We start from the raw sequence: 15,761 nt of genomic DNA on the forward strand, positions 1-15,761 counted from the left end.
CCACATGTCCTGAGAGTCAGGGATTTAGGGTGGGAAGGTAAACTGTGACAGAACTAAGTATTTGCCCAAGCTTGTGCTCAGAAGTGGTAGCAGAATAGGGTCCTCCCATAATTCTACAGACAGGACTCAGTGCTGAATGCCAGCATTGCCTCTTCCCAGAGACCACATGCAATTTGTTTGTCTTCTGCCTCTCCAGATAGAGGTAATACTTGTATGATGGCTCCCTCCATACGTTGGTGGGCCTGAACCTGTACCCTGGTGTGAGCAGCACTCCCCTTTGCAGTGTGCCTGTGGCACCCTTCCCAGCATGCAGAGGAAAGCTCATACCTGAGCACTGACAGCTGTAGGCACTACAGCCTCACCTCCCTGCTCTCAGCAGGACAGCCAAACTGCCCTTGCAGTAGGAAGAGGTATGAGCCTTTTGTGACCAATGCTGATTTGACTCTCCAGAGACTTAGTCAAGCAGAATGAAAACTCACACAGTGAAGTAGGAGGAGATTTTTCTCTCTTGTGAACCAGTGTGTTGGTGGAAGGAAAAGGAATTTTTTAATGAATTATTCACTACCCTCTCCCCTCTGGAACAGGCTAAGGAGTGGAGATAGGCTTCCTGCTGAACAGGTTGAAAAGAACACTGTTCTTCAGAAGGCCTGAGCCACCTTTCTGCTGAGCACAAGTAATTTGATGCCAGATCCTGCATGAGAAGGATATTGGTAAAAGGTGGGGGAGAAAAGTTAGTGGCTAGTGGTGCACTTCTTAAAGAAAAATATCAGTCAGATAATGATGAAGGGGGGTTGGGGGGTATGGATAGAAATCCCCAGTTTCACATGACATGATTATTTAATCAAAGTTGGATGATAATGCATTACCTTGTCTTGATGGAGGGCAAAAAATTTCTAAGGACTCAATTTTTCTAGGAAAACTGATTTTCCCAGCATATTATAGAGTCCTACTTGCACCATGACTGCTTGGGGACAAGCTGAGGGCAGCAGTGGCTGCACTGAGGGGTAGGAACGGTGTCACAGGAGGACTCAGGAAGCTGAATTCTCAGAGCAGAGACAGACTGCACAGGCTCTGCACAGGCTCAACCTGTTGTACCAAACTGTCACAGTGATCTAATTACTGGAAGTGAAGTGTGTGACATCTGGAGAAGTGCCCAAGCTTCAAAGTGACTTAGGCAGCCAGTGAACCGTGCCCTGCACCAACTCACAACTGCTGCACTCATCTACCCACCTACCACACGCTTCCGTGCCAGGCAGGAGGCGCTTGTTTATCCACTGAGCTGCAAACACAAGTTTGGTCACCAGCTGGCAGGCTGGGTGTTGCTTTCGGCTGAAGAGACGGAGTATGGCGTTTGTGATGGATAACAGCATCCCTTGCAGCGTTTCCCCGTGCTCTCCATCACCAGGCGTTAATTAACAAAGGGCACACCCTCTGCCGTGACATGGCTGCTGACACCTTCTGCGCAGCCAGGAGCAAGACGGTATTGGGATTTCTCAATGTCACAGGTGATAATTTCCACAGCTTTCAGAAAATGTGTTGCGCTCACCATGAGGTAACCCTCTTCTAGATCTCATTAGGGTGGATGAAGATGAGTTAATCACTAGTCTGGACGTGCTGGTTGCCTAGGCATCAGCGATCATGACCCGGTTGCATTCACTGTGGAGGGACAAAAGACGATCAAAGTTTGGTTCTTCAAAATGGCTAATTTCCCAAAGTTAAAAAAAAATACCAGTGAAATTAATTGGGAGGTAACATACAAAGAGAGAAACGGGAGCCCTTTAAGGGCAGTGATTAGCTGGCCAGAAAGCCACAGCTTCACACTCCAAAGACGGGAGAGTTCTGGCTAACAGATAAAGCTAAGATAAAGCAATTGGAGATAACAAAGCAACACACCACACATGGAAAATAGATAGCAAGGAGTACACACAAGCAGCTATTTAAAGCACAAGGCAGGGGAAGAACTAGAAATACATTAGAAACAACAGTGTAGACTAGATTCAGGCTACTTGCTAGATAGGGGGAAATTGTTAGTAATAATGTAGAAAAGGCAAAAAGGGCAATAACTTATCTGCAGGAAAAATAGGAGAGGATGGGTACATATTATGTGAAACTGAGTCATATAACAGAGTTGTCAGGTGTTATGCCCAACATTTTTTGGCAGCTATATTGTTAAAACTTTGAAGAGTGTGAAAAAAGGAGACACAAACTATTTGGAGGAATAACTACCAGGGCTATTTGATTGCAAAATCTTTTCTGCTTTTGTGTTCATAGCCAGTTGTAGCCAGCTCTTAAAGATTTGGGCTTGGTTGATACCCACTCCATTTCAGTACAAAAAACATGCCTACTCCCTCTGCTAAACCATGTAGGCATTAAAAACATTTCCTCCTTCTTGATGAGGAAACAGGGCACAAGTCAACTCCAGTTTTTAAATATTTCTTGCAATCTCCACTAAATATATATATTGAATAGGTGCATTATATGATTACCACGATCCATTATGAAATGTGGAGGGTTTATATCCCAGATATATGAGCAGACCATGGCTGCTGATTGTAGTCCTGCTCATGAGTTGGGTGGGAACAGCAGCAACTTCATTCTGGGAAGTACTGTCAGCAACCTGCAGCAGCTGCACAATCCATCAGCTATGATCCTACAACAGCCACATCAAAATCAGAAAACAAACACACTACCTATTTGCATTTTAGGGGCAGAAGAGGAGAAAAAGTATGATCTAAATGACATTGATGTTACTGGGAGGTTTTCTAGTCAATTAGGTTGGAAGCTGATAAGGCACAAGAACAAATAGAGAATTCAAAATAAGAACTCTTCAGCTGAATGGAAGGGGAAACCTAATAAGGAAAGGGAGAGGGTGAAGCATATTAAGTGCTCTGCAGTTCAAAAAAAATAGGCTGCTAGTTAGGCAGTGGGAGCACAAATTTTTTTATGGTATTTTGTCTTTTTATATTGAAGTGTATTTTCACATGAAAGAAGTATTATATAGCAATGTACATATTTATCAAAAATAAAGTGCCTGCCACTTCTAAAACAGGAACCTAGCCTATCAAGGCTGTCTCATAAACAACTCAGGAGCAGGACCAACCAGCTGGGGGTTCTTAATGTCTATAAATATCTGAGGGCTGGATGTCAGGAGGGAGGGGACAGGCTCTTCTTGCTTGCTCCCTGTGATAGGACAAGGGGCAATGGATGTAAGCTGCAGCACAGGAGGTTCCACCTCAACACAAGGGGGAACTTCTTTACTGTAAGGGTCACAAACCACTGGAACAGGCTCCCCAGAGAGGTTGTGGAGTCTCCTTCTCTGGAGACTTTCAAGGTCTGACTGGATACGTTCCTCTGTGACCTAAGCTAGATTGTATGGTCCTGCTCTGGCAGGGGGGTTGGACTCGGTGGTCTCTTTGGGTCCCTTCCAACTCCTGACATCCTGTGATTCTGTGATCCAGTCTAACTGGGGGTCTTGGACACAGATGTGTGAAAACAATGCCACTAGAAAATGTGCACAATTAATTATAAGCTTTTTTCTCCTGTTCTCTGCAATGCATAGGGAAGGAAGCTGGTAACTTGTCATCAGTTTTGCATACTTACAAAGATAGAGTTCTACAGTATCACAGTGTATCAGAGGTTGGAAGGGACCTCAAGAGATCATCAGGTCCAACCCCCCTGCCAGAGCAGGATCACTTAGGGTAGTCTGCACAGGAATGCATCCAAGTGGTTTTTCTAAGTCTCCAGAGAAGGAGACTCCACAACCCCCCTGGGGAACCTGTTCCAGTGCTCTGTCACCCTCACTGTAAAGAAGTTTCTCCTCATGTGGAGGTGAAATCTATGTTCTACTTTGAACCCATTGTTCCTTGTCTTATCACTGTGAATCACCAAAAAGAGCCTGGCCACCTCCACTTGACACCCACCCCTTGGGTATTTATATACATAAATATCTCAGTCTTCTCTTTTCAGTCTTCTCTCAGTCTTCTCTTCTCAAGACTAAACAGCCCCAGGGCTCTCAGTCTGTCTTCATAGGGGAGATGCTCAAGTCCCCTAATCATCCTTGTGGCTCTCCATTGGATTCCCTCCAGTAGGTCCCTGTCTCTCTTGAACTGGGGAACCCAAAACTGGACACAGTATTCCAGGTGTGATCTCACCAAGGCAGAGTAGAAAGGTAGAAGAACTTCCCTAGACCAGCTGGACACACCTTTCTTGATACATCCCAGGATCCCATTGGCTCTCTTGGCCACAAGAGCACATTGTTGTTCCATGGAGAACTTGCTGTTCACCAGCACTCCAAGGTCTTTCTCTGAGGAGCTTCTTTCCAGCAGGGCATCCCCTAACCTGTACTGGTGCCTGTTGTTATTCCTCCCTAGATGTAGGACCCTGCACTTATCCTTATTAAACTTCATGAGGTCTGCCTGCACCCAGCTCTCCAGCCTGCCCAGGTCACGTTGGATGGCTGCACAGCCTGACGGGGTGTCAGCCAACCCCCCCAGTTCTGTATTATCAGCGAACTTGCTGAGGGTACTCGATTCTATTCACAATATTGCTTGCTACAGCCTCTAGTTCTGATTTCTAAATCAGAGGTTATGTCCTGACATTGAAAGTATTGCACAGGTTACAGAACAGCAACAAATCACTGCATAACTTTGACATATCAAATTTCCGCAGTTTGTCATATTTTCCTATACCAACTTCAATCAAAGAATTGCAAATTATATGGCCCAAATATTATTAGCAAATTATTAAAGCCCCTGGTTTATGGATTCACTCCTAGGAAAAGGAAGACCATATATACAAAAACTAACAATCTGATAGTGAGTTGCAGTCTTTTGTTCCAGTTTCTTTATCCTGACTCTTACTGATGGGCATGGCATGGTGTCTTAATGCAATCAATGGTCCTGTAATTAGGAAGATGTGTAATATCCTGGAAAATAGTTGCATCTTCTCTAAAGAGATTTCTTTGAAAAGTGTCACTGAATGTAAGTCACATCCTCTGAAATCACCCTCAGCCCAGCCTGATTTTGAGCCCACGGATATCTTCATCTGCAGAGCTTAAGCATTTACTCTCAACAGTCATTGCTGTAGGAGTTTTGTCCATGCAAGGATGTCAGCATTTGGCATGTGATAAGATGTAATGAGGAAGGAAAATGAGGTGCAGGTGTTGGCTGATAATAGGGTTCCTAACAACATATAACTGTGCTGTGGCCAAACATGTTTTGTGAGAGTGGGCTACTGGCCAGCACGTAATGTAAATGTTTTTGAAGAGCTGGTAGATCTGTTCTACAAAATATCCAAAGCCTGTGCTAGCAATGCTAATCCATACTGGCTTCCAGGTTTAAAAAAAAAAAAAAAAAAAAAAAGCTAGGAACATTGCATGAGTGTGGGAGGGAAAAAACAGTTTATACCTGAAAAAACAGTTTATATTGTTTCCTACATTAAGAGTAATTTGTGCTACCCTCCATAGTTTTCCTCAAACTTTCACACACAACTGCTCCTTCTCATCACTGAATCTGTCATCTCAGGTCAATACAACATCCAACATCATGCTGAGCTCCATTCAAAAGGGCTCATCAGGGTGTGCTGATGAATAATTTTCCTGTGCAAGGCTGTACTCTCTGCAGTAACCTGCCTTTGTTTTGTCAGTCTGACTACTACAATGTTTGCACCTGAGACACACTGATAATGGTTCAAAGAGACTAGTGCCCTGGACAAAATACAGCAACCCTACATGTGGCAGGTATGGTGTGATTGTAGCCTCCAGCACCAGTAGGTCTCAGCTGCAGAGCAGAGAGGCAGTCTGACATTTGAAGGAAGAAATCAGCTCTCCTACACTGCAGAACTAGCTCAATGTTAGCTGGAATGGTTGCCCTTTCTGGAGTCCATCCCCAAACACAGGATTCCCTCCTTAAGCTTCAAGCTTAAGTCAACTGTAGTGCCTGACCTCTGGCAGTAGTCCCAGCATCCAATCATGGGAGGTTAATCCCTTCCTCCAGCCCAGTTTAGCTAAACACAAACTTAATTCTCCAGGATAGACCTTGTGCTGTCCTGCAAAACCCCTGCACCCTGGAATCCTTGTCAGGCTGAGAGAGCCAGGTATGACACGAAACCTTGAGCTTGAGGTAGCATCTGTCCTACCACAGGTGCAGCACCAGGTGGTGCCAAGATCCTCTGCCGTCCCCACCACCCTGCCTGCCTGCCTGCACCTTGCAGGAGGACTGGCATTCATGAGGAAAACATTGTGCAGATGCAGGTGTTGCATTTCTGCATTGAGAACTTCTGGGTAGCCTTGCTAATTTCTGTTACCCTGGATCCCTCAGGTTCAATCTGCTGTCGTCTCGTGTGCTGAAATCCTGCTCAGCAACTGGACTCCTAGTCTAGGATCTGAGCTTTACCTGTGTATAGGATGTCTTTTGTATAAGATATCTTCCATACTTCTCTTCCTGGTGAAATAAGAGGCATTTGTTATCTTGCCATTTTCCATCTGACCCATAATTTTTGATATACCATAGACAGTTCAGCTGGACACTTAGGACATCTGAAACCTTTATGGTAAAGAAAATAAATGAAACATTATGAGACTGCCCAGAGAAGACACATACAATTAGCCACAATTATTTGAATAAATATATTTAAACAGTAAAAGAAAACATAGCCTATGGGATTTTTTTTTTTAACATATATTCACTAAAAAATATTTTTCAAGCATTGTAAATTTTGGGAAAAAAATCTTTTAAAATAGAGAACTAGGGTAAAAAAGAATTTATAAATTTCCTTCTGATATTTTTAAATTAAAATTTTATCTGTTAATGCAGAAATATAGTTTTAATTTTAAAATTGGTCCTATATTTAAAGGATTATGTCAAGCAAGGATTAAGTAGGCCAAGGTGATGCTTTAGCCCCTTAAGAAAAGTAAATAAAACATTTCCCCTATGAACAAAGTAATTTTAAAACATATACTTGACAAGAATCCCAGCATATTTTTCATATGATGTCAGATGAATTAATTTCCCCCTTCTTATTATTTTTTTCTTCAATGATGAAACTGAAAAATCAACTCTTTGCTGAGCTGTGCTGAACAGAGCAACTCACATATTGCTTTTTTTTCTCCTCACATGTGTACATAGCAGAAAGGCATAGATTAAACAAGGTGTCTTTCTCTAATTTTCCATAGACATTACTCATGCACAATCTCTGTTGTTTCCTAGGGTGCTAGTAGTCCAGATTAGGAAAGTAGGAATCTGTATAGCAAGACCAATGATTGAAGGAAGCTTTTGAAACTGAAAATGTTGACAATGTTCTGGACCATTTTCAGACTTTCTTTCACAAAGTGTCTGTGAAGCCACTGTCTTAACAAGAGTGTTTTGTGGTTTACACCTAGAGATTCCACTCGAACCAGTGATGCTATCCAGGGAGAAGCTGAGATGTTTTTCAAATGGCATAGACATGCATTGTAACATGACCTACATATAAAGGAAGAACTAAATGAGAGAACTGACATGCTGAGGAGTATTGTCTCTTTGGGGAGAAACATTTAAGGTATTTATTTCTTTAAGACCTTACAACAGGGAGTTCAGTTTGGGGAAACGTGCCAGCCACCTTTGTTTTCTAAATCAAGCTTCAGTCCTTGTGACCTCAGCTCTGCAGATCTATGTCTGAATAACAGGCCCCAACACACTGCACAACCCAAATGGAAATATATTCAAAGCTGACAGCTCCTGCTAGTTTACAGCCACAGGCTTGTCAGATTGAACTTGAAATCTGACCCAAGCATACTCAAAATTCATCCCAAGTTCTCCTAACTCTGCTTGATGAATTTTGCCTGGCAGCAGATTTTATTACAAGGGGAATTCTGAAACTATGAGTAGTAGCTCCAAGCCATCTCAATAACAGTAATTATTCAATGTTTCCTCGGTGCTAGATGGAACCCAGACTCTTGGAATTGTGCAAAAAAAAATAGTAAATTTGTGTCAAGTCAGCATAAAAATAGTTTAGATTTCTCTCAGAAAGCAGCCTTGTGTAAAATATGGCTAAGACTCAATGAAACACTTTGTTCAGGCCAAAACAAAATGTTTGAGAGAGTTTTTATTCTTGCAAAATGAATGTGGCTCAGTCCTACTTAGCAAATCTTGTTTCAAAGATGCAATAATGTCTTCCCTTACTTTCTCAAACCTTATCAGTGGAAGGGAAGTCTATGTGAAACTTCAACAAATTTTACTTCCTTTGTAAATAGCTCCCTTTCAACTGAAACTCTTCAATTATTAGGTGAAACTGTTTCAGTCAGCTCTATTTGGAGTCAATATGAGGCGTAAGCATTCATTCATCATTCTAGTTGCAATGAGACTCTGTGACTGGTGGCTCTGTGACTGGTGGCCCTGTGGGGTTAACCTGGGTGATCAATGACGTGTATGTGGCAGGAGGACTGCTAATTGCTTGAACAAAGCTGTTTTCCTGACGGTTTGGTTGAAATGAAAGAGCAGGTCTGAAAGGCTTTGTGTAAGGAAAGAAGAGCAAGTTCTCCCAGGCTTTCCTCATGCCCATCTCAGGGACTCACGGGTTCACTCCTACAGAGACTGATATGGGAATGAGTAAGGAACGAAGGACAACTTCAGGCTTTTCTGGTTTTGTTTTGCTTGCAGTGGACTAGACTTTATTTTGGGCTAAAAATCTGGCCGTGAGGAGCTCTTTGTGTCAAGGTCAGAAGTAAATAACCACATGAGATTTCTCTGTCAAGTTTATAATTATTTCCAAGCATTTCTTGGATGTTATTTAAACAGCTAGCTACTTTGTTAGCAGACTCATTTAGCAAGGCACTTCCCACATGGCAAAACTGCATAACAGAACACAAATCTGCCCTCCATACAAGTTGAAGGGGCTTTTGAAACAAATTTAGCTCTAGCAGCTGCACATTAGTGGGGAATGAGGACAGGGTGTCATGGACCACAGCTCTCCTTGGGGTAGAAAGGCTGAAGGCAGCTGACATGTAGTTTCTGGTGAGCAAGCTCCCACCAAAACCACACAATATAAAAATGTCCTCACTCTCAGACATGTCATTGAGGATCTTCACTTTCACCCTGTTGCACTGAGATGAGCTAAACTAGACAACTGGTGCAAAGCAACACGTTCAGCTTTATTTTCTAGTTTTGCCAACCTGCATCTTAACAAACTTACTTACATGTAAAAGTAATACTGATGCTCAGAAGAATCAGGTAAAACCCTCTCAAAGGTTCACTGTAAACATGTCTGCCTTTTTTCCCCCAAATGATTCACTAAGCATGATTTCTGTAGCTTTTTTGACTTCCTAGATGTCTTTGAGGTTGACAAGAGAAAGGGCTGAAAACCAATTCCACTAGAATCTATTCTTGTCATTCTCTAATGGCTTATAGATCTTGCTATTTCCACAAATGCTCTTTGAAGGGAAACTATGTGGGATTTTAATAGCTTTTTGTGTTCATGTGGGTGTCACTTGTTTTGATGTATGCCAGATGCAAAACAACAGTATGACTGAAAGCAGTAATCAGTGGGATTTAAGGTGATACGGGATTTAAGGCAAGCATCATATTTAGGAATTGTTGCATTTAGAGAAGGATAAATTTGGTAAGAGATGAATCCCCTTGAATTCTAGCTGGTCCTCAAAGATTAGAGGGGCTATGGATGGCTAGACTTCTCTCTTCATAGATACACCAATTGTTGGTACTATAGGCCTGATGCCAGGTACCCAAATATCCTGTCTGCAGTCGGTTTGGCTGCATTCACAAGAGGCATTTTTGGGCAGGAAAAATGCAGTTTATTGACACAAAACACACAGAGATTCTTTAAAGACTGTCAGTGATCAACACACTGAACTACAGAATCACCATATAGATCCAAACTACGATTCCAATCACACACACAGTTTCCTGGGGAAGCACTCAGCATAGCTGAGGACAAAAACCTTACCCAAAAGGTGTCCCTTCTGCAAGGTGAGCAAACTCATTGATCTTCCTTGCCCGTTCACCTCCCACTCTAGATCCCTTCCAAATGAGGTATCAAATTTGGGCAATATTTATACCTTATTATCTATAATTGTGCACAGTGTGGGGGTGGGACTGCAGTCAAGGTCCTGGTGGTCAAACAGCTGTTCCTTTATCAGTTGCACAAGGCATTTCTTGGGGTTTTTTTTGGTGTCACTCCTCTGGCCAGCAGTGTTGCAAGTGATAAGTGAAAGAATGGAGTGATGGGTCCACCTTGCCCCTTGAGGCTCTGGCCAGCCTGATCTAGTGTGAGGTGTCCCTGCCCATGGCAGGGGGGTTGGAACTAGATGATCCTTGTGGTCCCTTCTAACCCTGACTGATTCTATGATTCTATTCCATTCTGCCTACAGACCACTGGGTTTCCAGCCTGTCCATGTCTGCTCCTGCTCTGATCCCTTTATGTTTATCAGCAATATTTGGCTCAGTTTTTCCATTATTTTATGCTTCCAGCAGGAATACACCTATCCTGGGGTTCCTGCACCTTGAACACAGCAGTAGCATTGAGCTTGCACTCTTTCATGTCTAAGGAAAAGTCTCTTTATTGCATTTCATTGGGCATACTAAAGATGCATTATGCTTTTGTAAGTAAGATATTTTTTCCCATTGGTGACAGGTTACTTAGTACCTCAAGCTTAAAAGGAGTGCTTGGGAACTGTGCGTGTACTCAAATCTAATTAACAGACTGATTTTCACAAGCCTTTTGACAGGAAAATGTTGTCTGGAGTTATCTGCTAAGAGACACAAAAGATCTAGCAAAGTGTTTTACTGTTGCAATATTAAAGATAAACCTGAGTTGTAACACATGTGGGAGAAACTTTAAGGCAAAATCATATTGGGAATGATTTTTGAAGACTATTCTGTGAGGAAATTATTAGGTTAAAGTTTATTTTTCCATCTGCTTTCTGGAGGTGAGGAATTTCAGCTTTTATTTGCAGCCTGTCCTTTTGCAATACCATCACCAGGAACTGTAGCCCACTCCCAGCCCAGCTCAACTCACTGCCCCACCAGGCACCACTGCACCATATATCCACTTCTTCCAGCTTAGATTTGTCCACATGTACTCTTGTCCCTGCTTAAAACACATCTGTTATTTGAACCTAGGCTTATTATTTCATTTTTGATATTGCAATTGTGAGCCAGGACTTTGAGGACTGTACTAAAAAACAGTGCAAAACCAGCAGGTGCCTATGGTCTACAGAGAGCTCTGGGTTTCAGCTGACACAGATGGTGAAACTTTGGGAAAAATACTATCTTGCTAAAGTTACTATTTTTGGTGAAACATATCCTGCCTTATTAGGTTTCCATGTATCAGGAACATCCAGACTCTTGTTGACAGCCTCAGTACTTTCAAAGTATCCTGCAGCAATTTTGTCTTTGTCAAGGGGTTAGATGTAACTAGATCAGGGAGTATATGTCCCCAATAGGACAAATAGAACAAATGGGTGCGAGAGGGAGAGTGCAGTTTTCAGCTGACTCTGCTTAACCAGGCTAAGCTTTAAAGGAGGACACAAGTAGCCATCAGGAAAACGATTGTAGTTACAAACAGCAAAATTTCAAGTCCATTGTTGTGATTACCTACATAATCCCTTTACACTATAACAAATAGAGAAACCTATACAAACTGATATAAGGGAGCGTAAAATGCCAGCTCAGATCAAATCACTAAGCCAAAAGTGGGGTTTGTAACCCATGTTGGAATAGAAATGTGCCTTTCTGCTCTTGGATGAGCATCAAGATCTTTTTTTTACATGTTTTCTGTCTGTAAAGGAATATACTTGGAAGAGCAATATCTGTAATTGATTTGGGACTACTTACAGAGACATTCCTGAAGTTCACTTTGACTAGCAATTTATTTGAGTATTTAATCTTCACAGATCCTTGGTAAAAAGTGAACACTGATCTTCTTGAATAGAGGAGAACTTTTCTGACCCATTTTGAGCAGATGGCTCAGCTGCTGCTGCGTCCATTTGAGGATGGAAAACTACTGTTAACTGGGAGAATTAACTGAATTTGGGCTGTGATTTATGACTTCTGACAACAGTCCTAAACAAAGCTGACATGGCAGATGACCAAGCTGAACAGATCCATTAGTAACCCAGAACTCTCAGCCCAGGGAAAAGCATTGATTACAAGAAAAGACTAAAAGATAACACAGTGATTACATCAGTACTGACATCCTTTCCAGCAGATCCTGAGGAGAGGTGAGTTTTGTCATCGTCACAACTTTTTATGCAGGTAGCAGGCAATGCGTCCTCCTGCTGTTTACCTATTATAATAAATACTGCTGGATTCCTGCTGTATCATTTATTCTCACACAGACTGCTTAAGTTTCAGTCACTGAAATGATTACTGGTCATTGCTCTCTCTATTGGAGCTGAGAACTGAATAGTGCTAGAAAAAATCAGCTCTATATCTCATTTCTATTTATTTTAATGGAATGCATGCAGCCCATTCATAGTTTAGTCATGGTCCTATGGGCTTGAGGGGAAGAAAGGTGCATAAAGCAAGCTGGTTGTGAACAGGTGGTGAGCAGAAGACCCAGACAGGAAAAAAACTCTTGCTTTTTGTCTGTGTTTTGCAACAACTGTGTTGATTCTGAGCTTTGAGCATGTAGGTTGTTTTTTTCCATGCATGCAACAGTGCGTGTCTGAAGGCTCTGCAGGTACCAGACTTTGAGCAAACTGCCCCAGTGATCGATGGAGCACTGCAGGAGAGCTACAGGGTGAAGCCAGGAATGACAAAGCCTTTTCTTGTGTGGTATGAGATAAATACATTGCATTGGCCTAAACAGCTGTGAGGTAGCAGAAGTCCGGCGAAGAGGCATGAGATAAAAAGGAGTAAGCATTGGCTGTCCTGTTAAGGAGAAGAGCATTGAGGTGTCGTTAGGAATGCTCCTCTCTTTACGAAATGAAAATTTCCAAGAATTGGGATATTTTGAAAGTGTGATATTTTGAAAAAGAGAGAGCAGTTGCTGTGCTGTGGAGGTGCCTGCAGGCAGAGCTTGTCTCTGAAAGGTGCTGTTTAAACAGGTAGCCCAGGACCGCAGTTGCTGAGATGGAGCTGGCAAGTCAACATCACACCAAATGACTCCAGGTCACTGACATATCTAGATCCTCACAGCTGCAGGGAATAAGGGAATTGAAGTTTCTATCCTACTTCCTCAGTATCTGCAACACCCACTTGAGGTTGACACCCAAGCTGGGACAAGACTGAGCAAAGTTGTGCTCCTGGGGAAAGCACATTACATTTCCTATTGGTATGTATGTTTTGAGAAGTACATTGGCTTGGACAACATGATTACTGAGTCTTTTTTATATCTTGACCATAAACAATAGTTTGGCCTCCTGTTTAGAAAGTTTCCACTTTCTGATTTTCATGAATTCTCACCCATATTTCAGAACTTGCAAGGACATTCTTGGAACAAATAGTACAAATGGCCAGGATTCATATTTGAGATAGGAGGCATTGGTTGAGCTGTACTGCCAGTCACTGTCCCTACCTCTACCTGTTGCTGAAGCAGTAAAATCTACACATGTGCTTTTTCACTGCAAACATTCATTTTATACCAGGGACAAAATGTCCATCGGAACATGACAGTGTGTTGTCACTGTTGGTCACTGCAGCACAGTTTTGCTGACAGGCCAATAGGGGAAAGGCTCCATCTCCTGTGCTTGCAGCAGGGCTTAGTGCAAGCCATGGACAGGGCTTAGTGCAGGCCCTGTGTTAGTTGCTGCAACATTGCTTCATGTTTCAGTTGCTCTGAAGAAACTCTGACAAAGATCCTGCAGATTAACAGCTCCTCCACAGGCATTTCCTGCCACTGACCCATGTGCAGCATCAGTCCCAGGTGCCAGCTGCTGTATGAAAGTGCAGAATTGTGAGACAGCTCCATGCTGCATGGAGTCAGTACGAATTACTGATGCAGTAATTCCATAAGTATGGAGATGAGATGTCATTTATTAGAAGTTCTAGAAGAGAGACCATAGGGATTCCCTAATACAGAAGTTTCCCAGCCTTTAGTTTAGGCAGGTCTTGGTGATTTTGACATCATTTTTTCTTATTCTCTGCTCCACTCCCACCTCATGCAGCTCCCAAAGCATTTCATCCATGTGAGGTAAAGGGAGGAGATGTGGCATCACCTACGTGGTGACGCTTCACCTTTTGCTCCCTTACTCTTATCCCACATCCCACAGCAATATTTGAGCCTCTCAGTGCTTCTTTAACGAGAGGCAGTACTCTGAGCCCAAACTTGAAGAGTAGGAAATTATAACAGAGAAGAATACCACTAATTGTGATTCTCTCCTCAGTGCAAGTGAAGTGGAGAGGAGACACAGCAATACAGTTACTTGAAGCAAGTAATTTCCCCAGCCACATCCGACAGAGATTCAGTCACCTCCCTCTCCAGGAGGAGAGCATGCTTTTGGGGTGCTCTGAGATGATAGGTGAGCAGACAATCACATAGGATGGTGCTGAAGCTACTGATTCTGTATTAAAGAAATGAGATGGGTTGTTGGAAGCACTGGAAGTGATCCACACTCTCATGCTCTTCTCACAGTACAGACTGATATGGTTGGTGATGGCCTTTTTATTGTTATGAGGATTAGGAGCCCTGACCATAGCCTGGCCTTGCCTTGTGCTAGTTGCTCACACGAATCTGTGAATAAAGACAACTCCTGGCGCAAAGGGTCTCCTGAAATTGGGGCAAGAGAACTTAGTTCAGACATTTCAAGGATGGTGCTATTGCCTCTGTGGTGGTGCTGCTGAGTGGGTCAGCGAGCAAGACCTGGGGCTGAAACTGTTCAGAGGGACAGAGAGTGGAGCTTTGCTGTGGGAAGTGTGCTTGCTTCTGTCCAAGGGTGAAAATGCAGAAGCAGTTCATTCCTTCCTTCCTCTCTCATTGCCAAAGGCAGACACCAAGGTCCTCTGGGGAGCCATAAATGAGTATAACTCAATACAGTGAGCAGCAGCACACTTGGCTTGAAACTATCCTTGTTAAGACCAGAGTCAGGCATCTGGGATCAGTGGACAGATGATCTGATCTTCTGTGGAAAACTCATTGTGCCCCAGCCACAGTGCTTTGCTTCACTATAATAAAAAATAATTTTATCAAATATTTCTGCATTATTCTTCTGTTAAAATAATTATGTGGTGTGTCAGCCACAGGAGTCCTTACACCTATACCTCTGTAGCAGCTGGGACTGACTTCTCACACTCTTCTGAGTACTGGAAATGTTCCTGCACCAGCAACTGCTTGTTTATGCAAGAGGTAACAGAGGTAACTTCTTTATCAAGTGTGTGTGAGATAATTTATGTCTAAGATTTAAACCAGAATATAAGCTAATAAATGAAACTTTAAAATGGTTCTTTCCCTTGTTCTTGTTCACTCTGGGGTACAGAATTCTCTCCACCCATTTTAAATTTAATCTCTGGGATAAATTGAACTTCACCATATATTTCTCCAATGGCTTCCTGAGGGAAAGACACAACTATGCCTTACTTAAATTCACCATAAACACTTGTAATATTGCAGATGGATCTGAATGTTTTAAAAAATTAATAATGCACTACAATGCATCCATTTTGTGAAGGTGTAGATTCTGGGCTCACTGCTGTAGAACACTTCTTAAATTAAGATTTAGATTTTTCCCCCAACCTTCCCTCCACCCACCCAAAGGGAGCACATTCCAAGAAAGGGAGGCCTACAGTGCAGAATGACTGTTCCTAACTGGCTGTTGATAGGACAGGCAAGGA

Source organism: Indicator indicator, chromosome 2 (genome assembly GCF_027791375.1).
Source record: "Indicator indicator isolate 239-I01 chromosome 2, UM_Iind_1.1, whole genome shotgun sequence".
Lineage (NCBI taxonomy): Eukaryota > Metazoa > Chordata > Aves > Piciformes > Indicatoridae > Indicator > Indicator indicator.